Below are 23546 nucleotides of genomic sequence, written 5' to 3'. Positions count from 1 at the left end.
ACGCGGGCCTCTCACTGTTGTGGCCTCTCCCGTTGCGGAGCACAGGCTCCGGACGCGCAGGCTCAGCGGCCATGGCTCACTGGCCCAGCCGCTCCACGGCATGTGGGATCTTCCCGGACCGGGGCATGAACCCATGTCCCCTGCATCGGCAGGCGGACTCTCAACCACCGCGCCACCAGGGAAGCCCACATTTGCATTTTTAAATCATCTCTCGGGCTGCTCTGTGAGGAATGGATTGGAGTGATTTAGAGGGTTGCTTCCCTCCTCCTCTTCAGATAAATTCTGATTTGAACCAAAAGACACTGATTGTTTTTAAAATGTGAATGGCAGGGGAGGCTGAGAAAGAATGTCCCGTGGGAAGGTGAAGTGGAGGAGGAGGGGGAACCAAGGCCAGATGGAAGGCTGTGGGCCTTGGGGGGAAGGCAACAAGGGCCAAGGCTGAGGAGAGGGCAGGAAGGGCTGAGCCTGAGAAAGTTCCTAAGATAACTTAGGCAGGATTAAGAGACAGGCTGGATGGGTGGGGACCAGGAAGGAAAAGGGGAACAGAGGCACTGCCAAGGTTTGCCGCATCAAGAGAAAACAGCACATATGGATGGAACTCCTGCTCTTCAGCATCTCTCCTCTAAGATGAAGCATGGAGGGAAGTGGCCCCAAAACTCTGCATGTGTAGCAAGACCCAGGTGAGTGCCTTTCTAGAAGTAAAAGGTGCTGGAATGTAGCTAAACCCAAGAGGGCCCTGGTTGCTGCTTTGTCAGCGAGAAAAAGACTGATCCTGTTATTGTTCTGCCTGTTGGGGTAGGGGTGTGTGAGTGTGTGTGTGTGTATGTATATGTGTGTGTGTGTGTGTGTGTGTGTGTGTGTAAAACATCTCTGTGTGTATGTCTCTGAATAGATGGGCACTTCTGCATATCTGTGTCCTTGTCTGTGAATGACCTTGTCTCTAAACATGTCCTTGCAAGATGCATATCCTTGTGTTAAGTGAATCCAGACTGGCTTTAAATACAACATGCCTCCTGGTCTTTGTATGCACTGGTGTGTGTGTGCGTGTGTGAGAGAGAGAGAGAGAGAGACAGAGAGACAGAGAAAGACAGAGACAGAGACACAAGAGAGCGCTTATCCATTCTCTGTGTGCATGAGCCATGTGTCCCAATCTGTGTGGGTCTGTATCTGCTTGAGTGGGTATGTGCTGATGTCTCCTATTAATAGTGTGTCCTTCTCAGTGTCTGCCTTACCTCTTAGTGTATCAGTGTCTACATGTGTGTGTATGTAACTGGGCTGTGTTGGTTATATTTAGGTATCAGTGTCAGATTTCTGTTCTTGTCCACATGTGTGTGTATCTGGCTCCCTACATCCTGGTCAGTGTGAATTTATCCTTGACTGTGTGTGAATGCTGCTGTGTGTGGACTTCTCTATGTGGACTGACAGATTGAAATTTTCTTGGTTTTTTTTTCTTGGGTTAATCTTTGCCTTTAAGTAGCTAATACATGACTGAGCTGATGGGGATAGACATATAAAGATCTTTTAGTAACTCCAAGTCCCCTAGCCTACTACCTAACCATCCTAACCATTACTTTATGCTTCCGTCCATCCATTCAACCATCCATCCATCCATTCAACCATTCATCCATCCATCCATCCAACTATCCACCCACCCACCCATTCATCTCAATTGTACTAACGTTTACTAGCTATATAGTTATCTCTCTTAGACAAATTACTTAGTTTCTCTGTGTCTTTGTTCTCTCATCTATAAAATGCGGATGACACCTGATGGGGCTGGGAGTGGGGAAGTGGGGGAGTTAAGTGAGATACTGCATATAAAACACTTAGCACATTGCATAGTGCATAGTAAGTGCTTTCTATATTAACTATTATCATCATCATTGTGGCAGACAGTATATTTCAGCAAATTCTCATCAGCACTTTACTAAGGGCCAGGCCTCAGCTAGAAGCTGGGTGGGAGGGTCCTAGTATAGCAGAGGCCATTAAGTGCCTCTGCCACCACTTTCTTGTGTAACCTTGGATAAAGCCTATGCCTGCTCTGGACCCATAGAATGGATAAAGCACCCTTGCCCCACCTCCCTTATGGAGATTCCTTTAAAAACTGCAAAGAGCTATGCACAGTTATGGAGCACGCCAGGGGATCCCCTAAAGCCACAGAATGGCAGGGCCCAGTCATGGGTCATCTGGAGGGTCAGGCAGAGCTGACACAAAGCCAGGACCCACTGTCACTGCAGGGCTCAATCCACTGCTTCCTGTCACTTCCTTCCTATCACTACCAGCCTCTGTTTTCCCTCTAGGTAAGAACCTGATGTGCTCTCGTGGCAGGAAACAAGCATGTGAGGGAACAGGGAGCGAAGTGGGGCAGGAACATACCTTCCTCTTGTCCACCAAGAGCATCTTCACATACTGTTTGGTGAGGGACCTTATGCTTAAAAGAAAAATAAAAATAACTAAAGGAACTGGGTAAGAGAGGTGATTTCTGCCCCCAATAAACCACCCCTTTGGACAAGAGACAGAGAAAGAAGGAAACAAAGGGTAGAAAGAGTCAGAGACTAGAAAAGAGGGACATAATAACAGAGAGACACAAGAGGCAGAGAACAAAAGAGAGGGAGAGAGATCGTTAGAGATAGGAAGACAGAAGGAATTAAGTCAGGCTTTATTGCACACCTGGTTTGGGCCACCTCTCTTTCAAGGGCTGCTATACTTCCTGAGTCATCCTCAACCAACACACACACACACACACACACACACACACACACACACAAAGCAGGGGGTGGAGGAGGAGGCAGGGGTCTTGAGGTGGGGCAGATTCTTGCCATAAGAAACCTCCTGTGTGACCTTAGGCAAGGCTAAAACACAATTTGGGTATCAGTTTTCTCATTTGGCAAATGAGCCCACAAACCTCATTCAGTGGCTTCAAGGCTAAATGGGATAATCCTGTAAAAGAGTTTTAGAAATAATGGAGAAAAAAATGGAAAAGAACCTTTGGAACTAGACAAGCTGATTTTTACAGTTCATAAGGAAAAACAAACATGTAAAAATTGTCAGGAAATGTGGAGTTGGGGAGAGTAAGGAAGAACAATGAGAGACAATAAGCTCTATCAGATAGTAAAACATTATAAAACTACAGTAAGTTTTTAAAGGCTAAAAAAAAAAAAGATGTATTTCCTCAATATATAAAGAGCTCTTACAAAACAATATGGACAGGCCATTGCTCCAATAGGAAATGGAGAAAGGACTTGAACAGACAGTTCACTGACATAAATAGCAAAATGTTATTCAGTATCTCTCACAATTAAGGAAATGTCAATTAAAATAAAAGTGAACCATCATTTTTGACTTTTCAGTCTAACAAAGAAGAAATTGCTTAACAATAAACTGTATGGAAGTGGGAGCAGGGAAATAGACACAGACACACACCATTGGTGGGAGTATATATTAATTGATGGAAACTCTTTGGAGATTAATTTGTTGGTATCTATCGAATAGTCACATCTACAAATCATTTAATTTAGAAATTTACCATTTTACTCAGCAATTCCACTTCTATGAATTTATTCTACAGATTTACCTGCATATATGCACATGTATAATATGTATAAGAATGTTTGTAGTAGCATTGTTATAACAGCAAGAGACTGGAAAAAACCTATAGGTCCATTAAATAAATTATGGTACATCCATACAGGGAATTCTACAGTCATTTTAAAGAACAATGTAGGTCTCCATATGCACTGATATCCTAGATATACAATTAAATAAAAAAACAAAATCTGAATAGTATATATAATATGATCCCATCTGTGTGTATGTGTTTATATACATATGTATATATACGTATATATGCATATACATATATATTCATATTTAAATATTTATCTTTAATAGACATGTAAATTTCAGGAGCAATATACAAGAAGCTATTAACTATGGTTTCCTCTGGGAAATAAGAAAACTTTCAGGTGGGAGTCAGTATATTTTGCTTTACGCCCTTCTCTATGGCGTAGGTTTTTTTTTTTACCATGAGCATGTATTTTTCTGAATAAAAAAATTTAAATACACTTTTCACCTAATAAGGTGTGAGTATCAACAATTCGTAAATAGTTGAAGTGTCAGTGTGTCACTTGGGCCAGGGTTACACACTAACTCCTTGTTAACTCTGAGTCCAGCAACATGGATTCAGTGGGAGCATGTGTCAATATCCAGTCTCCTGGGAATGAGGAAGTAGCCTAAGCTGCCCAGAGCAACCATCTGCCATTTCACAAGCCATCATCTGCTCTCCCAAGCCAAGGGAGGCCCTGTCTGGGTGTAAACAGTGGACTCTTCTTTCCAGGACCCAGAACCTTTTCCTACTGTACCCCTTCTCCCACCAGGCAACCTTGACATCTGAAGCTCTCCTTTGATGGCACCCAGATCAAAAGGAGGAGCCAGCTGGGATCTAGCAGCCTAGAGCAAGGTTAAGATTTGCTCTTTCAAAAGTTCCTGGTGTGACCCTGGGGAAGACAGTCTCTCTCTCCGGGCCTCAAGTGTCAAAAGGGGAGTGGCATAGGACGACCACTAAATGCCCTCCCAGCTCTGACATCTTTTTGAGTCCAAGTTGGTTTGGATGTTCTTTCCACTTCTGTGAGTAACTCCCTCGGGTTGGATAGTCAGGAGTTCGAAACTGAGCTCTGGAAGGAACTAGTCTCTGAAAGTCACTAGCTGTGTAATATTGAGTAAGTTGTTTCACCTCTCTGAGCTTTAGTTTGCTCATCTGTAAATCAGGGAAACTAATAATATACCTCATAGGATAGTTGGCAAATAGTAGTAGCTCAATAAATATTAGCCATCGTCTAAAGAAGATGTGGTACATATATACAATGGAACATTACTCAGCCATAAAAAAGAATGAGATAATGACATTTGCAGCAACATGGATGGATCTAGAGATTGTCATACTAAGTGAAGTAAGTCAGAAGGAGAAAGACAAATACCATACGATGTCACTTATATGTGGAATCTAAAATATGACACGAATGAACTTATCTGTGAAACAGAAACAGACTCACACAGAGACATAGAGAACAGACTTGTGGTTGCCAAGAGGGAGGATGGATGCAGGAGGGATGGAGTGGGAGTTTGGGGTTGGTAGATGCAAACTATTGTATATAGAATGGATAAACAACAAAGTCCTACTGTATAGCACAGGGAACTATATTCAATATCCTGTGATAAACCATAACGGAAAAGCATATAAAAAAGAATGTATGTATATGTATAACTGAATCACTTTGCTCTATAGCAGAAATTAACCCAACATTGTAAATCCACTTTACTTTAATAAAAAAATATTAGCCATCATCAATTTTCTTCTCCTTCTTCCCTTTCTTCTCCTTCTTCTTCACCAGTCTCACTTAGACCTGTCCCTCTCAGAAGTAGCCCCAGTTAAGGGCCTTTCCCACCTTGCCTCTCACTCTGCACCCAACAGCTCTCTTGAGCCAGAAAGGAATCAGTCAGCATAAAACCTGGCACTTGCTGCTGAATTCATGTGAAATCACAGGTTAATGCATGGCCCCTGTCCAAATCACCCATGAGTATTATTATAACTAACAAAGGCTGAGCATCCAAGATGGTCAGCAAAGGCAGGTGGACAGAAAAGCTTTGGGGATGGGGCCTCTTGGAATTCATCTGAGCTTCATTTGCAATATATTTTCCAAGAGTGGTCTCTTCCTTCAAGATGCTGTAACAAGCTCTTAAGATTAAGGGAAAGTGGGCATAAAGAAAACTTTTGGTGCCAAACAAATTATGCTACGTGGGTCAGCTCTGATTTCACCTCCATGTCCAATGGTAGCCACTGAGAAGTAGCTGGATATTCCTCCATCCTCCCATACCCATCCTATCCTGGTACCAGGAGAGTGGCCTCTCTCCCACTGTTGTGCCATGTGCCCTTCCTTAACCATGGCATTCATGTCCTCTTGGTCCTCTACTTCCCCATCTTCAAAAACGGGGCAGTTTCCAAACTGCTTTCCCATCCATGATTTTACTTCATCCTTGTAGCAGTTATTACTGAATAAATAAGAACATAAGGGGGACTTTCATGGTGGCGCAGTGGTTAAGAATTTGCCTGCCAATGCAGGGGACATGGGTTCGAGCCCTGGTCCGGGATGATCCCACATGCCACAGAGCAACTAAGCCCGTGTGCCACAACTACTGAGCTCACGCGCCACAAGTACTGAAGCCTGTGCGCCTAGAGCCCGTGCTCTGCAGCAAGAGAAGCCACCGCAATGAGAAGCCCGCGCCCTACAACGAAGAGTAGCCCTGCTCGCGGCAACTAGAGAAAGCCCATGCACAGCAAAGAAGACCCAACACAGTCAAAAAATAAATTTAAAAACCACTTTATTAAAAAAAAAATAAGTACATGAGGCATAGCAGGAGTGAGAGTCCATTCACTTGGGATCAGAGTAACATTGGCTCCATAGCATGAGTTGGAAAGTGTTCTCTCCTCCTCTGTTTGCAACATTTCCCATGTTCTTCAACATTGGTGTTAATGGAATCATATATTATTTAATTTTGTTTCTAATTAATTTTTCTCATCATCGTGGATGTGAGATTCATCCATATTGTTGCACATAATTCTAATTCATTCTCTTTTATTGCTATATAGTACTCCATTATATGACTACACCACCATTTATTTGTTTATTCTACTAATTGATGGATATTTGGGTTGATTCCAGTTTATGACTACAGTCGGCCCTCTGTTTCCACAGTTTCTACATCGCCTGTGGCTGTTCTTCACGGAGTTGTTTATAATACTCTAAGTTAGATACAGCAGATTTCTACATTGTGTGGAACCCGCAGATATGGAGGAATGACTGTACTACATCGTTTAAATAAGGGACTTGAGCATCCATGGATTTTGGTATCCACAGGGGTCCAGGAACCAATCCCCCTTGAATACCAAGAAATGACTGTATTATAAATGAACTAATATATGAACTACTACGATGAACATTTTTTGGTGAATAATATAAGCACCCATCTCTCTTGGATATATACCTACAAGTCAAATTACTGAGATGTAGTGTGGTCATGTGTTTCTTCTATTTTTTTTTTAATTTTATTTATTTATTTATTTTGCGGTATGCAGGTCTCTCACTGTTGTGGCCTCTCCCGTTACGGAGCACAGGCTCCGGACGCGCAGGCTCAGCGGCCATGGCTCACGGGCCCAGCCGCTCCGCGGCATGTGGGATCTTCCCTGGCCGGGGCACGAACCCACATCCCCTGCATCAGCAGGCGGACTCTCAACCACTGCGCCACCAAGGAAGCCCTCATGTGTTTATTTTTAATGGGTACTTCTAAACCTTTTCCAAAGTAGTTACACCAGTTTACACTCTTATCAGCAATAGATGAGTTCCAGTTGCTCTATATCCTTACCAACACTTTGTATTATTCATCTTTTTAAATTTTACTTATTCTTGTGGCTGTGTAGTGAGTTTTAGTTTTCACATTTACATCTATGATGCATTTTAAATTGTGTTAATGTATAATGCAAGGTAAAGAGTCAAGGTTTATTTTTTTCCTACATAAAGATCCAACTGATCTAATACCATTTATTGAAAATACCATCTTTCCCCACTGTGGCCCCTTTGTCATCAATCATGGATTATATGGGTGTGTTTTTTGGATATAAATGACTAACATTTTGATGAACTTCTTTCCAGACCTCTCATCATGCAGAAAATTTCATTCGCTTTTAAGTAAACAAGATCAGGTTTTGTCACCTTTTATAAAATATTCATTATTACATGGATATATTTTAATATCAACAAATATACATAGTGCTCCATCAGGGGGATGTCTCTATGTCCCTGTAATTTAATCATTCCTTTGTTAATGACAATTAGGCTGTATCTAACTTAGAATATTATAAACAATTCTGTGAAGTGCATCCCCACATATATCTCATTGCGTTGTTGGCCTATTAATTCCTTAGAATCTATTTCTAGAAGTGGCAAAGTAAATTCAAGGAGTATATGCATGTTACATATTGACACTTACTAAAACTGCCCATGTGAAATGTTGTATCCTCCACTAGTGTGTAAGATATCATGGCAGGGACTTCCCTGGTGGTCCAGTGGCTAAAACTCTCCCCCAGTGCAGGGGGTCCAGGTTCAATCCCTGGTCAGGGAACTAGATCCCACATGCCTCAACTAACTGTTCGCATGCTGCAACTAAATGATCCCACACGCCACAACGAAGATCCTGCGTGTCACAACTAAGACCGTGCTCAGCCAAATAAAAAAATTTTAAAAATAAAGATTTAATGGTAGAATTTGCAGTAACATGGATGGACCTAAAGACTATCAAACTAAGTGAGGTAAATCAGAAATAGAAAGACAAATATCATATGATATCACTTATACGTGGAATCTAAAATATGATACAAATGAACGTATTTACAAAGCAGAACCAGACTCATAGACATAGAAAACAAATTTATGGTTACCAAAGGGGAAGGGGGGAAGGATAAATTAGGAGTTTGGAATTAGCAGGTATAAATTACTATATATAAAACTGATAAACAACAAGGTCCTACTGTATAGCACAGGGAACTATATTCGATATTCTGTAACAAACCATGATGGAAAAGAATATGAAAAAGAATCCACCTAACTATTTACCTATCTGAATCACTTTGCTGTACATGAGAAACAACACTGTAAATCAACTATACTTCAATAAAAAAAGAAAGATTTCACGGCAAAATTAAAAAGTATCTCATCCCCCAGACCCTGACCTTCCTAAGACTACGTTTTCCCCCCGTCTTAGCTCAGGTTACCATCTTGATAAAACAGAGTAACTAATTGAGGCAAAGTCTTCTCAGGGTTCATAGAGTCCATACGATTTCTGTAACTTTTTCTTATAGGCACTGCTAGACTGTGCTTCCCAGCCTCCTTTGTAATCAGAAGGAGCCCATGTGACAGATCTGAATAATGGAATATAGAAGGAAGTGATAGATGTCACTTACAAGCCTGTCCCATAAAACCCTGGAGCTTTCCCCATCTCCCAGCTGAATGGAGAGTGCTCCAAAACTTAGAGGAGGGCAGAGGCAACAGGAGTTAACTGGGTGACTAAATGACTACATAGAGCAGAGCATGCACACACCGCATGCAAATTAGACTGCACTACCAGCAAGAAATAAAACTTTATTGTCTGAAGTCACTGAGATTTTAGACTTCTGTGTTGCAGCCATTAGTCTATCCTGGCTAATATATTCACTACTGAGTCTTGTACTTGAGTTGCGAGGAGAAATTAAGTTGGGGCCAAAGGAGCCTTGTCGGGGCCATGTGGGGCGAGGAAAGCCAGATTTCCCAGAGAAGCAAGAGGGTGAAAAAAAGCTCTGTAGAGATGAACAGAGAAAATCAAGCTGTGGAAATAGGGAAAGGACAAACTTGATGCCTTGATTTTTTCAGTTCTCAATTTCATTTCTTCATAAGATTGTCTGAAACATACATGTTGGGTTGCCTACCCAAATCCATCTTCCTGCCCCTTCCTCTGTTTGTATCTGGGTAATTCACCCTCCACTCCACAGCCATTCCTCCTGCCAGCCTTTAGTTTATGCATATGACTCAATTCCGACCAACGTGATGCGAGTGAAACTTTGGGGACAAGCAGCTCCTTGGAAAGCTTCCCTCACAGTTAAAAAATAAACACATTAGAGAGAAACACTGCCTTTTCCATTGCTGGGCATATAGTCATTGCAACCAGGAGGGAAGCTAAATTAGGACAAACCTAAAAAACTGGATGGCAGAGCAGGTAAAAGAAAGAACCCAGATCCTTAATGATGTCATTGAGCCACTGAATTAACCAACCTTGGAGCTGCCCTACTTAGGTGGCTTAGTGTAATTGTTAGCATGTACATTTCATTACTGTTTAATACATACTGCTTTGAGCTTTCTGATTTTGTTCTCAGTCACCAAAAAGCATCCCAGCGGATACACTCACCTGACTATATTTTGTGCCAATGAGTCTTTGACATTGCCCGGCATCCCTTCAATAAAACCCACTCCTTGTTTTATTTCTTGAAACCAAGTAACCCCAGACTCAGCCAGAGCTTCTCCAGGACACCTCTAAATGTGGATTTTAATGGCAGGTGTCTTTGTTTCTGATTCAGGGAAGAAAGGTGCAGGAAGGAGGGAGGAAAGTGGATGCAGGTTTCTCCTGGACCGTGGGAGAAACATGTGGGGGACGAGGAAGGTAATGGTAGCCATCTCCCCAGCCCTGTACCTCTGAACCGGGATGACTCACTCACACATCACAGAGCCCTTGGATAGTAAATATTTACTGCACACTTCCTTTGAGTCAGGCACTGCTCTAGGTCCCAGGAAGAGCAGAAAACAATGCCCAAACAGACAAAAAATTTCTGTCCTCATGAAGATGATATTCTGGTGGGGAGAAACAGAAAATGAAGAAGAGAAATAAGTAAAAAACTGTGTATAGTGTTTAGATGGTCGGAAGTGATGTTGAAAAAAAATGTATATAAAGTAGAGAAGGAGAATTGAGAGTGTCTGGAGAAGGATTTATAACGTTATGCAGGATGGCCAGGGAAGCTTCATGAGAAGGTGACATTTGAGCAAAGATCTGAAGGGGTAACTCATGCAGATAACCAGAGAGTGTTAGAGGCAGAGGAAACAGCAAGTGCAAAGGCCCTGAGGTGGGAGTATGCCTGGTGCGTTGGGAAAAAGGAAAGGAGGCCAGTGTGGCTGGTGTAGATGAATGAAGGGGGAAGGTGGTACAACATGCAATCAGAGAGGCAATAATGGAGATGAGTGGGAAGATGGTATCGGCCTTCTTGGTTTGTGCAGTAGTCATAAGCCACAAATATTACTATTTTGTTACTATTCCTTAAATTGACTTCTTGTTTAGATACATTTATTTGAGATGAAAATTTTATACTACTACTATAGATGAAGCACCAGTATCACTTACCATAAATAGAAGGTGACCGAATAAATAAATAGGACAAAACTGAAACAATATTAAATTATAGGGAGATACTGCGGCTTGCAGAAGGCTTGAGTCTGAAGTCAGCAGCCTCTCTGATAAAAGGCTGATTGACACTCTAGAGAAGTGATAAGACACAGTAGCACTGAATGAAGACTTTCTCAGTGAAATGGAGATGATCGAAAATCATCTGTTCCTCTAGGTAGGGTGACCAACAGTTCTGGTTTCCTTAGGATTAAGGGGTTTCCCAGGATGTACTTTCATAATTGGGACAGTTCTGCATAAACCGGGATGATTGGTCATCCTACCACTGGGCGTCCCCATCCCACTCTTTAGTCTCAGACCATCTTGCTTAGGCTTGGTTTCTCTAGGTTGTCCTTTGTAGTGGGTTGACTCTAAGATGACCATTGCCTCCTGGATTCATACCCAGACACAGGGCACCCACGAATACCCTTGAGAGAGGGTGCAACCTGTGACTTGCTTCTAACCAGTAAAAATTGGCCAAAGTGATGGCCCATCACTCCTGTAATTAGATTATGTAAGATGGTGACTTCCACATCCCCGACATACGCTCTCTCTTGCCTTCTCAGCTTGCATGCTTGAAGCAAGTGGCCATGCTGGGGAGGCCCAAGGGAAGCTCTGGCCGACAGCCAGCTAGGAACTAGGACCTTCAGTCCAAAAGCCCAGAGGAACCTAATGTTGCCAAAAACCATGTGATCTCAGAGGCATATTCTTCCCCTTTTGAGCGTTCGGATGAGAGCCCAGCCCTGGCTGACACCTTGATTGCAGCCTCGTGAGAGACCCTGAATCAGAGGATGCAGTGAGCCCTGTCCTGACTCCTGACCCACAGAAACTGTGAGACAAGAAATGTATGCATGCCATTTTCAAGACTGTTTGTGGTAATTTGATATTTAACAATACAGAAGTTCCTCCCTTATCTGCAAATTCAGTTACCTGTAGTCAACTGTAGGTCCAAGAATATTAAATGGAAAATTCCAGAAATAAACCATTCATACGTTTTTAATTGCATGCCATTCTGAGTAGTGTGATGAAATCTCATGCTGTCCCACTCTGGACATGAATCATCCCTTTGTCCAGTTTATGCCACCTGTCCTGGTTATCAGATTGACTGTCACAATGCTGTAGTACTTGTGTGCAAGTGACGCTTATTTTACTTAATAATGGCCCCAAAGCGCAAGAGTAGTGATGCTGGCAATTCGGATATACCAAAGAGATGCCATAAAGTGCTTCCTTTAATGGAAAGGTGAAAGGTCTTGACTTTGTAAGGAAAGGAAAAAAACATACTGAAGTTGCTAAGATCTACAGTAAGAATGAATCTTCTATCCATGAAATTGTGAAGAAGGAAAAAGAAATGTATGCTAGGGACTTCCCTGGCAGTCCAGTGGCTAAGACTCCGTACTCCCACTGCCCGGGGAACAGGTTCGATCCCTGGTCGGGGAACTGAGACCCTGCACACCACAGGGAAGAGACGTGTGCTGGTTTTGCTGTCACATCTCAAACTGCAACTTGTGGCCACAGTGCATGATAAGTGCTTCATTATGATGGAAAAGACATGAAATTTGTACAATATTTTGAGAGAGAGACCACATTCACATAACTTCTATTACAGTATACTGTTGTAAGTGTTCGATTTTATGATTAGTTATTGTTGTTAATCTCTTACTGTGCCTGATTTATAAATGAAACTTTATCGTATGTATGTCGTATAGGAAAAATTATATACAGGGTTTGGTACTTGTGCAATTTTAGGCATCCATTGGGGGTCTTGGAATGTATCCCCCACGGATAAGGGGGAACAACTGTACATACTAAGACATTCTTTCCATCCCAGTGCTGACCATTTTCTTGGTTCATGTATGCACCTGGTAGACCTGAGGCTATGGCATCTGACCCTCAAGGAACCCTGCCCTACTTCCCTCTGGCTTCACCCAGCTGAGGCTGACAGTGGCTCAGGGTCCACTTGGTGGACAGAGTTCAATATCCACACTTGGGGAATCATTGCTTCCAGCCTGGCCAACAGGAGAGTGATGAGAAATCAAGGCCTGGAGTTGTTGGGGTCCAGACACTGGGAGTCTGGAGCCTGCAGGAGGTAACGTTCCAGCCGCTGGGCTGGAGTTGGGGCCAAGACTCTGCATCTTGAACCCCTCCCTTCCAGCCAAGCCCCCACACTGTAGAGTCTGGATAAGTCACCACCGCAAGGCCCTCTGTTCTCTAGACGTTTCTTCTCACCCTCCCTGCTTCTGACCTTCTTGCCCATCTCCTGGTGTCCCATCCTGATAGTTTTGTGCCTGGTTCTCTTCTCGGACTAGTTCCTTCCATTTAACAGATCATCTGGATAGCCTGCTCACTTTTCACATCAAAATAAGTAAATTTTCTTATGAAATAATTTTTGCACATTTTAGGAAATTTAGGGAAAAACTAAGCACAAAGCAAAAATGGAAAATCTTCTTAATCAAACCACCCAGAGATTGCCATTTTTAAACCTGAGATGTTTTCTTCTTCTTTTTCATGTAAGTGCATTTCAAAGGTCTCACACCCTAAGTAGTTTCATGGCCTGTGTTTTGTTTTATTCCCACTTAGCTTTCTATCATAAACATTTTCCCACAACAATAAATACCTCTATGTCACTATTTTAAATTATTGAATAACATTCCATATTATTTAACTCATCCTAACTGTTTTTACACTCATGTTAATATTTAAAGAAATACTCTCCCAGGAATTCCCTGATGGTCCAGTAGGTAGGACTCTGTGCCCTCACTGCCAGGGGCCCTGGGTTTGGGTTCGATCCCACAAGCTGCGCAGCGTGGCCAAAGAAGAAAGAAAGAAAGAAAGAAAGAAATACTCTCCCAGTTAAATTGCTGACACATCCATAGTGGGTTCACTAGAAATGAAATCACTGGGTCAAAAGGATGCATTTTTTCAAGGCCTTTAATAACTATTGACAAATCTCCCCTAACAATTTTGGAACACTCTTTACTCTCTCCAGGAGCCTATACACTATTCCCCATTCTCTAAAACTAGCTCCTGTGATTTTTTTGTTGTTTGCCATCACAATGCCATAATTTCACAGCTCCCACCACCACCACCAGACACCCACTCACTTGGATGTGTCACATGTATAAACTTAGACATTCCACCCTCAAAACATTATTTACATGTATGTGTATCCACAAGCAATATATAATATTGATTTGGGAGGGCATTTTTAAAACCTCATGTAAATTCTATTGTGTTATGTATTTTATTCTATTGTCCCTTTTTGTTCAACCAATACTGTTTCTGAGATTACTGTTAACTCTATGTTATGTAACTACTGTTTAATTTTTGTCTTCATTTTTTTTTTTTTTTTTTGCTTTTGCGGTACGCGGGCCTCTCACTGCTGCGGCCTCTCCTGCTGCGGGGCACAGGCTCCAGACGCGCAGGCTCAGTGGCCATGGCCCACGGGCCCAGCCGCCCCATGGCATGTGGGATCTTCCCAGACCGGGGCACGAACCCATGTGCCCTGCATCGGCAGGCGGACTCTCAACCACTGTGCCACCAGGGAAGCCCCTGTCTTCATTTTTTATAAATTCATTTTCAGACTGATGTGGCTGCCATCACTTTGCTATTATAAGCAATGCTGTGGTGGATATCTTTATACCTATCTCTTTGTCTTTGCTAGAGTGCCTAAGCAGAGGAGGGATTACTGGATGGTAGGGCTGGCAGTGTCTTTCAAATTTACTTGACTGTGGGCCATGATAAGAAATACATTTTATATCATAATCTGGTAAGGTTCCCCTCACACACATACAAGTAAAACAAAAGTTTCATGAAATAATCCTTATCCATGTCATGACAAAAGCATTCTGATGTGTTTTATTCTATTTAAGTCAACTTTCTTTTTTTAATGTTAATCACAACCTACTAAACAGATTATTTAACATATTAATGGGCCATGACTCACAATTTGAAAAATAATAGATTAAAATGTATTTGGTTCCACTACATACTTTGAAATTACTCTTCAGGATGACTATGCTAATTTACAAGGCATTCGGTTCTTTTTTCTCTATCCTACTCAACACTTGAAATTATCTATTTTTTCTTTTTTGGGGGCCAGTCTGATGAATGTAAAGCAGTGTGTCATTGCTGTTTTAATTTTTCTTTCTCTGGTTACTAATAAATTGAGTTTCTCTTCATATGTTTATTTACTACATAACTTCCTCAGAAAGTGAGTTTGCCTATTTTTTTCTTGGGTTGCTAGATTTTTTTTCTTTTGGCTGCGTTGGGTCTTCGTTGCTGCGAGCAGGCTTTCTCTAGTTGGGGCGAGTGGGGGCTACTCTTGTTGCAGAGCACAGGCTCTAGGCACACAGGCTTCAGTAGTCGAAGCATGTGGGCTCAGTAGTTGTGGCACACGGGCTTAGTTTCCCTGGAGCATGTGGGATCTTCCCAGACCAGGGATTGAACCCGTGTCCCCTGCATTGGCAGGCGGATTCTTAACCACTGCACCACCAGGGAAGTCTCCGGGTTGCTAGACTTTTTTTCTTGCTGACTTACTACTGAGTTTCTTGTACAACTTAGATTTTAATTCTTTACTGATTTTGTTGCAAGTATGTTACAAATACCTTTTCCCAATCTGTTAATCATTTGTTAACTTTGTCTGTGATGTCATTTATTGAACAGAAATCTATCAATCATTTTCTTGATGATGTTTTATTTAAGAAATGCTTTCTTCTCCCCATATCATAATGATTTACCTTTCAATTATTTTTATTTTTATTTTTATTTTTTTTGCGGTATGCGGGCCTCTCACTGTTGTGACCTCTCCCGTTGTGGAGCACAGGCTCCGGACGCGCAGGCTCAGCGGCCATGGCTCACGGGCCCAGCCGCTCCGCGGCATGTGGGATCCTCCCGGACCGGGGCACAAACCCGCGTCCCCTGCATCGGCAGGTGGACTCTCAACCACTGCACCACCAGGGAAGCCCTACCTTTCAATTTTTTATAGCTGCTTAAACCAGCTAAGGTTTGTCCTTATGTGGTGTGAGATAGTACATAATTTTATTTATTCCATACAGTGGATTCACTTTCCCCAACACCATTAAAATAATCCACCCTTTCCCCACTGATTTCTGTTGCCACCTCTATCATACCAAATATCCATATACATGAGTCTGTTTCTGGATTCTTTTCTTCTGTTCCATTGGTCTAGCATTAATAGCACACTTTGAAAAATTAGACTTTATGTTTTAATGTCTGGTAGGGTAAGTTTCCCACCTTGGCTTTTATTTTTGAGATGACTTGTCTTAGCTACTTGTGGAAATTTATTCTTCCACGCAAACTTTCGAATTGGCTTATCCAATTCCTCTCCCCCAAATATTAGTGAGAATTACATAAATTACATAATTTAATTACATAAATTACCATTACAATGCTATGCCTTTCCTTCCACAAACATAGTATATTTCTCCATTTATCCAGGAGGTAAAAATCTCCTTTAGTACAATCTTTCTGGCATGCTTGGCCAAGTTAATTTCTAGATAATTCATTTTCTTTTTTTCTGTTTTTCTTTTTCTAAAAAAAATTCTCCAGTTTAATAGATGGGAATGGTATCTTCTTTCAGGACAGCCATGTTTTTCTATATACTCCCCTTTATGACCGTGTTTCCTAGATCACCTCGTTGGCAAGGTGAAAGATCTCAGAAACCCAGGGCCCTGCGAGAACCAAGCAAAACCAGTAACGCACTAGTGAAATGGGAAGTTGCCAAGAGTATCAATCTACAGAAGGTGCTAAGCATCCTTGGGGCTCTAAAACAACTCTAGATATGAAATGAGACGGAGAGAATTATAATGACCTGAATTCCTCTCAGGGGTATCACTATACCTATTTGAAGGTGATACTTTCAAAAACTACTTGGGGTGTTGGGGGAGAGAGGAGATGCTTTGGACTATTAAACTGCCTTCTAAGGAAGATGGGTCTGCTTAACTGCAGGGAGCCAGTTTCATTAAGCAGATGTGCAAGTTCTGGGACAGAGCGGACTTGCTTGCTGCCACAAGGAGTCTTCCTTCTCAGCTCTTCCTTCATGCATCACCCAGCCTCTCTTCTAAACAAACATTGAGCAAACATTTTAAAGGAAAAAACAGACACTGAATTATTAGTTGCTCTGGGCACCTACACATTACAGGCTGGCAAGGGGTGGGGGAAAAGAATAGTCAGATATCCTGGGATCCTAGCAAGCACGAAACAGAAGCCTAAGCAGAGAAGAACCAGGAGATTATGTAGACCACCCAGATGGAAACTTAGGAACAGGGACCAAGGCCAAAGCCCTCTTACAGGGACTGCAGCCTGTGCAGGATGGAACAGAGACCTCTTGAACTGAATAGTGGCCCTGCTGTTGAAACACCAGCATATTCCCCGAGAGAAAAAAATGGCAAAAGACCCGACCAGGCAAATTTCCAAATGAAGAAAAACAAATGGCTAATATAAAAAAAGAAAATGTTCAACTTCACTAGAAAGCAAAACAACAATAAGGGATTTCCCCCCCATCTGATTGGCAAGGTTTCTGTTTTCTTTTTCCTTCTTCTTGCTTTTTGTTCTTTCTTACTCTCTTTTTTAATGGTGATGCTCACTGTTGAGAGAGTAGGGAAAGGGCACTCTCACACACAGCTGGTAGTTCTGTGAATTGGCCCAGCTTAATCTGGAGGGCAATTTGGCAGACTGTATTAAAAACCCTACAGACAGCACTCTTTTTGATCCAGCACTTCTTTTTCTAGGAATTTTTCCTATGGAAATAATTAGAAATGAACACAAAGATGAATAATAGCAGCTTAGCATTTACTGGGTGTTCACTCTGTGCCAGACAATATGCTAAGAACTTTACACTTTACTCATTTAGCCTTTGCAGCAACATACGATGAGTACTATTGTGTCCATTTTCAGGTGGGGACACTGAGGCTCAAAGAGCTGTAGTAAGTTGTACAAGTTCAAGCAACTGGTAAGTGACAGGCTGGGGGCTCGAACCCTGATTTCTAACTCCAAAAGCCATGCTCTGAGCCACCTCGCTATACCACCCTCTGGAAAAGTGTGTATAAAAATGATGCTCTGGGGCTTCCCTGGTGGCGCAGTGGTTGAGAGTCCGCCTGCCGATGCAGGGGACACGGGTTAGTGCCCCGGTTCGGGAGGTTCCCACATGCCACAGAGCGGCTAGGCCCGTGAGCCATGGCCGCTGAGCCTGCGCGTCTGGAGCCTGTGCTCCACAACGGGAGAGGCCACAACACTGAGAGGCCCGCATACCGCAAAAAAAAAAAAAAAAAAAAATGATGCTCTGCATGGTACTCCTTAAATTAGCAAAAATTCGGAAATCATTTCATTGTGTAAGAATTGAGGGATACTTAAATAAATCATGTAGACTCATATGATAAAATACATAGCCATTAAAAATAAGTTGTGAAAAAATAAGGATATGGGGAAACAGTCATAGTATATACTAAATGAAAAAAAAGGATGTCACATTTTCATTTTTAAGATGCATATATGCCATTAATGAAATTCAAAAATAGGAAAGACTAGCCTATGGTGATCAAGATTTTGGGTGGGGGGTGGTCATTGGTTGGGAAGCATGCTGGGGCTCTGGAAATATTCTAGATCTTGATCTGGGTTGTGGTCAACTTGGTGTACCCAGTTGTATAGTTAAAATGTGTGCTTTATGAAAGTTTACATGTCACTAAACTTTATATCTCACTAAAAAAGAAAAAAAAACTCATAAATGCATAGAAAAAATCCTGGAGGAAAAGAACAGAAAAATATTAGCACTGATTGTTGCTAAGTATAATTTTCATTTCATTCTTTTTTTTGTTTTTTTTCTTGGCCACGCCACTCAGCTTGCAGGATCTTAGTTCCCTAACCAGAGATTGAACCCAGGCCCATGGCAGTGAAAGCACGGAGTCCTAACCACTGGACCACCAGGGCATGCCCTCATTTTATTCTTTATATTATTCTTTCCTTTCTTTTTTTAATAATAAGACTGTATTACATTTATAATCAGAAAAAAAATGCCCAGTTTATTATTGGAGGGGAGTAGGGGAGATGGACATGCACATGAGAACCATCTGTGGTCCAGACCTGGGACTCTGGGGGTGGACAGGGCTTCTCAAGGGTCTCCAGTCCTGGGCACCCTCCTAAGTCTGGTCTTCCAGGCAGGATGCCATGGTTCCACGGAGGGAGAGAAGGGAGGAGAGAAGCCCAGTGCCCAGCCCTGTTTGAAAGGTAAAGCTGAGCGACAGGCCCTGAAGAGCTGGGATGGACTAAAAGCAATGCCCTTGAGGCAAATCCCTCCAACTTTAAAATCTTGCTAGGTGGGTACTGCACTCTCACTCCCATCCCAGTCACAGCAATAACTCCTCATTCCGATGCCAGTTGGGTGCTGTGCTGCTCACTGGCAATGACATCAGGCCTCCAGGGAGCACACTGGCTGTCAGTCAAGTCTTTCTGGCAGCAGTGAGACACCTCTGCTGCCTGTTTTAAAGGGACAGCTTCTGCCTGAATAAGGGAGCCAGGTTTGGGCCATTTAACTCTTTCTTTCCATTTAACGTCTTGATTCCAGGGCAGTAGAGAAATTAGGGTGGGCACTTCCTGAGATCACCACTGACAAAGAAATCCTGCCAACCAAGAGGTGAATCAAAATAATGAATTTAAGTATAAAGAAGCTTTGGTATATAATATAATATTTAATATTATAAATAAATATTATATGGGCTTGCCAAATATTTGGTCTGCCAAATTTCCCTCCAGATAAGCTGGGCCAATTCACAAATAAATATTATATATATATATATAAATATTATAAATATTAAATATGCTTAAATATAAAATAAGAAAAAATAACTGAGAAATAGCAGTTCTTCCTTTCTTCCTTCCTAAGAAACATCGATTTTATTAGGGCCATCAAATGTTCCTAGTAAAACAAATCCAACATTTCCTAGCCTCTGTTGCAGCTAGAGGTGGCATTTAACACAGTGATGTCCAATGAGGTATAGACTGGGAAATTGTAGAAAGCCTTCCTTTCTTGATAGAGTCTTTTCTCCTTCCTTAGTGGAACAAAAACATGATGGCTGGAGCTGCAGCAGCTGTTTTGCAATCATGAGGAAAATCCCTGGATAATTGGAGAGAACCCAGTCCTGACATCCTTGAGGCACTGAACCAGTAACAGCAACTGCCTAGCTCTTCACTATTTGTTTATTTAAGCTGCTGTCTGCTCAGCAGGTTTTCTGCTCAGGTTTCATTACTAAAAGCAATCTTTAACTGATTCACCCAACAATGTAAAAATAATAACGTAACTAATACAAAACAGGACGTTGAGGAAAAGTGTAACAGTGCCAATGTTTCACTGCAGGTAGTCACCATCTATAATTGAAATATATGGTTAAAAATGATGATGGCTGCAACCTCTTGATGTTTTCCAGAGGGGCCTTTGGGGAGCTAATATCTCTTTTGGTGTGGAAAAACAGCTATCTAAAGTTCAGAAATTCTTTCATCTTTAAAATACTGTTAAACCCAAGTAAAATAAATAAAATATATTTCAAAATTTAAGAAGAGTATTATAATGTGAAACAATTTTTATACAATTATTTCTGACGATCTATCTGTATACATGCATTGAAAAATGTTTGGCATGATATTCATCTCATTTGAATTATGCAAATTTCAGGCTTTTTTTTTTTTAACTTTTAGTTTTGAAATGATTGTAGATTTATGGCAGAGTTGCAAAGATAGTACAGAAACTATTTTCCCATTTGCTCTTCACCCAGCTTCCTTTAATGTTAACATCTTACATAAGCGTGGTACATTCATCAAAATTAAGAAGTTAACTTGGTAATTGGTATGACACTATTAGCTACACTGAAGACTTCATTCAGATTTTTCCACTGATGTCCTTTTTCTGTCCCAGTTTCCAAACCAGGTTACCATTTTGCATTTAGATGTCATGTCTCCTTGTCTCCACTGGCCTATGACAGTTTCTCCATCTTTCCTTGTCTTTCACAGCCTTGACACTTTTAGAGTGTAGTGGTCAGATACTTGGTAGACTAACCCTCAATTTTAGCTTGTCTGATGTTTTCTCATGATTAGACTGGGGTTATAGGCTTTGAGGAAGAAGACCACAGAAATGACGTGTCCTTCTCATCACATCTTATCAGTGGCACACGACTGCAACATGACTCACCGTTGGTGATGTGGAGCTTGATCACTTTACTTCTTTAAACTTTCTTATTTGTAATTTTCCATATTGCTTTAGTTCCTATAATAAGTATGTGAAAACAGTGAATCTGCAAGTGCTCATAAACCGAAGACCTCCACAAATGTGAGGGTTAAATTTTTTATTTGATCAAGAGAATTGATGTCCAAGGCTGGAAGAGGGAAGAGGAGATAAGTATAGCTACAGCATCAATGTTTAATTGCTCTGGAGGCTAGCCAGGGCAGAGAAAGATGGAGATGACTTTGGGATTTATGTAACTGCTAGCAAAGAATTAGGGCCTCATCCAGATATTTTTAATATAATATATTTCCCTTTACCCTAAAGCCCTGGGTAAGAGTGGAGGCCACCCCACTAGCCCAGTTGGAAATGGCAGAACAGAGGAGAGCTGATTCCACTGGAAAAGAGAGTGGGTATGGAAATAAACGTTGACTAAGCACCATCTGTGCTCCTGGTGCTTCACTGAATCTTCGCTGAACCTTCACAAGTCTTCTAGTTAAGTACCATGGTCCTGTCCATTTTATGGATGGGGAAATTGAGACTCAGAACAGGGAAGTGACTTGCCCAAAGCCAGTTAACCATCACATATCGCTCAGGCAGTGCCCTGGGCATGCACGGGAAAGCCACTGTCTGAATCTAGGACTCTGTGACATCAAACCTATGCTATGTCCCTTCCATCCCACAGCACCTGCTGCCCAGGAAGAACTGTGGGTGAAAGAGTTTCAATCGTGGGAAAGAGGATGAACTTTGGCAACTGTTCCCAATCCATAAGATTGTTCAGACTCTTCATGATCTCTCTGTCTCTTCATTGATCAGAGAATCGCCTGGGCATGAATCCCTGGGATCATGATCCCACTACCCTCTCGATGCCTTGAACAACTCTCATCTGCAATCAGATGGGGCTGAGGGCCCGGGGTGGCTGGGATAGCCTTCTCTTAGCCCCTCCTAGGCAGGATGCTAGTGTGCAGAGAGAAACAAAGAAAGAGATGGAGAAAAGGGAGAGGGAAAAAGAGAGGTGGGGAAAGGAAAATGGTTGATTTTGGATTCCAGACTCTACTTTGAGTCAGTGCTAAGGCCAGCCTCAGTTATACCTCAGCCTCAGATTTGAACCAATGAAGAACTCTTTCACTGAATCTAGTTCAAGATTGGTTCCTGCAACTTGAAACCAAGTATCCTGACGAGTACCTTCTACTTACTCTCATTTCTACTCCCTAATAACATCACCGTGTCTCTGCTTTTTCCCTAAGACCCCAGCTCTGCTTCATGAGTGGTTATGAATACAGGCTCTGAAGGCAGAAAGACAGGGGATTGAATTCCAGTTCCTCCACCAAGCTGTGTGGTCTCGGGCAAGGACTTTACCTCCTTGAACTTGTGCAATCTGATAAAAGGGGATGATAATATTCCTGTAAGGGGTGTTATAAGAATTACAGGGGATTCCCTGGCGGACCAGTGGTTAGGACTCTGCGCTTTCACTGCCGAGGACCCAGGTTCAATCCCTAGTTGGGGAACAAAGATCCCGCAAGCCGTGTGGCATGGCCAAAAAAAAAAAAGAATTACACAAGATAACACAGGCCACGTGCTTAGTGCATCACAACTTTAGCTTAGCCTACAATAAATAGTAGCTATGATGATTACTTTTATTCAACTCTAATTGCCACGGTTTATTGATTTCCCAATTTCATGAGACATCTGCTGGCCTAAGCCATTTTTTCTCACCAGGCCACATAATTCGTACGTCACTGGCAGCTTATGGGTAAGTCTCCCCAGGGGTAGGAGTCTATCTCAGCCCCTTAAGTTACAACTTAGGGTTGGAATTCCAACCAGGGTTTGCAGTTGTATGGCCAACCTGTGCCGGGTGGTATGCTGGTAAATATTTAACAACCGGCACTCCAAAGCAAACAAACAATAACAGCAAAATGTTTCTGCCAATTTCCATGGTGTAAGTACTGCCACCATGGCTGATTTCAAGCTAACAGTGTGATGCCCCTGAACACAGAGTTGGGAAGAATGTGGGCGATTGGCCCTCATGAGCTAGAGCTGGCCAGCTCCAGCACAGCCCTGTCCGTGCAGGTGGAATTCCCTCCAGGAGGGGTATGGGCAGGGAAAGCAATCCAAAATGTGTTCACTAGAGCAGTCACCAAAGTGGTAGTAGTGTGTCTTACGTGGGGTTTATCAAAGTCTGAAATGGGATTCTTGTACAAGTGATTGATCAAGGGATTTCTCAGGTGAACGCTGTTAGTAAATGAAGGAAGCAGAATAGGACAGGGGAGAAAGTTAGGCCAAACATGTGGGCTCATTTGAAGTCTAG

At 42.1% G+C, this 23546-nt stretch overlaps 1 long non-coding RNA gene across 1 annotated transcript in view; it reads left to right on the top strand.

The window, feature by feature from the left end:
- The first annotated feature begins 591 nt into the window (after window positions 1-591).
- LOC309791652 overlaps window positions 592-23546 on the top strand; it is a 31923-nt gene continuing 8968 nt past the window's right edge. The window contains exon 1 of the long non-coding RNA XR_014291535.1: window positions 592-680. This is a non-coding gene — a long non-coding RNA (uncharacterized lncRNA). The remainder of the gene's footprint in view (window positions 681-23546) is intronic.

The sequence above is a fragment of the Mesoplodon mirus genome, assembly GCF_964341445.2.
Source record: "Mesoplodon mirus genome assembly, chromosome: 15".
Lineage (NCBI taxonomy): Eukaryota > Metazoa > Chordata > Mammalia > Artiodactyla > Ziphiidae > Mesoplodon > Mesoplodon mirus.
This window is presented reverse-complemented; position numbering and strand designations above follow the sequence as displayed.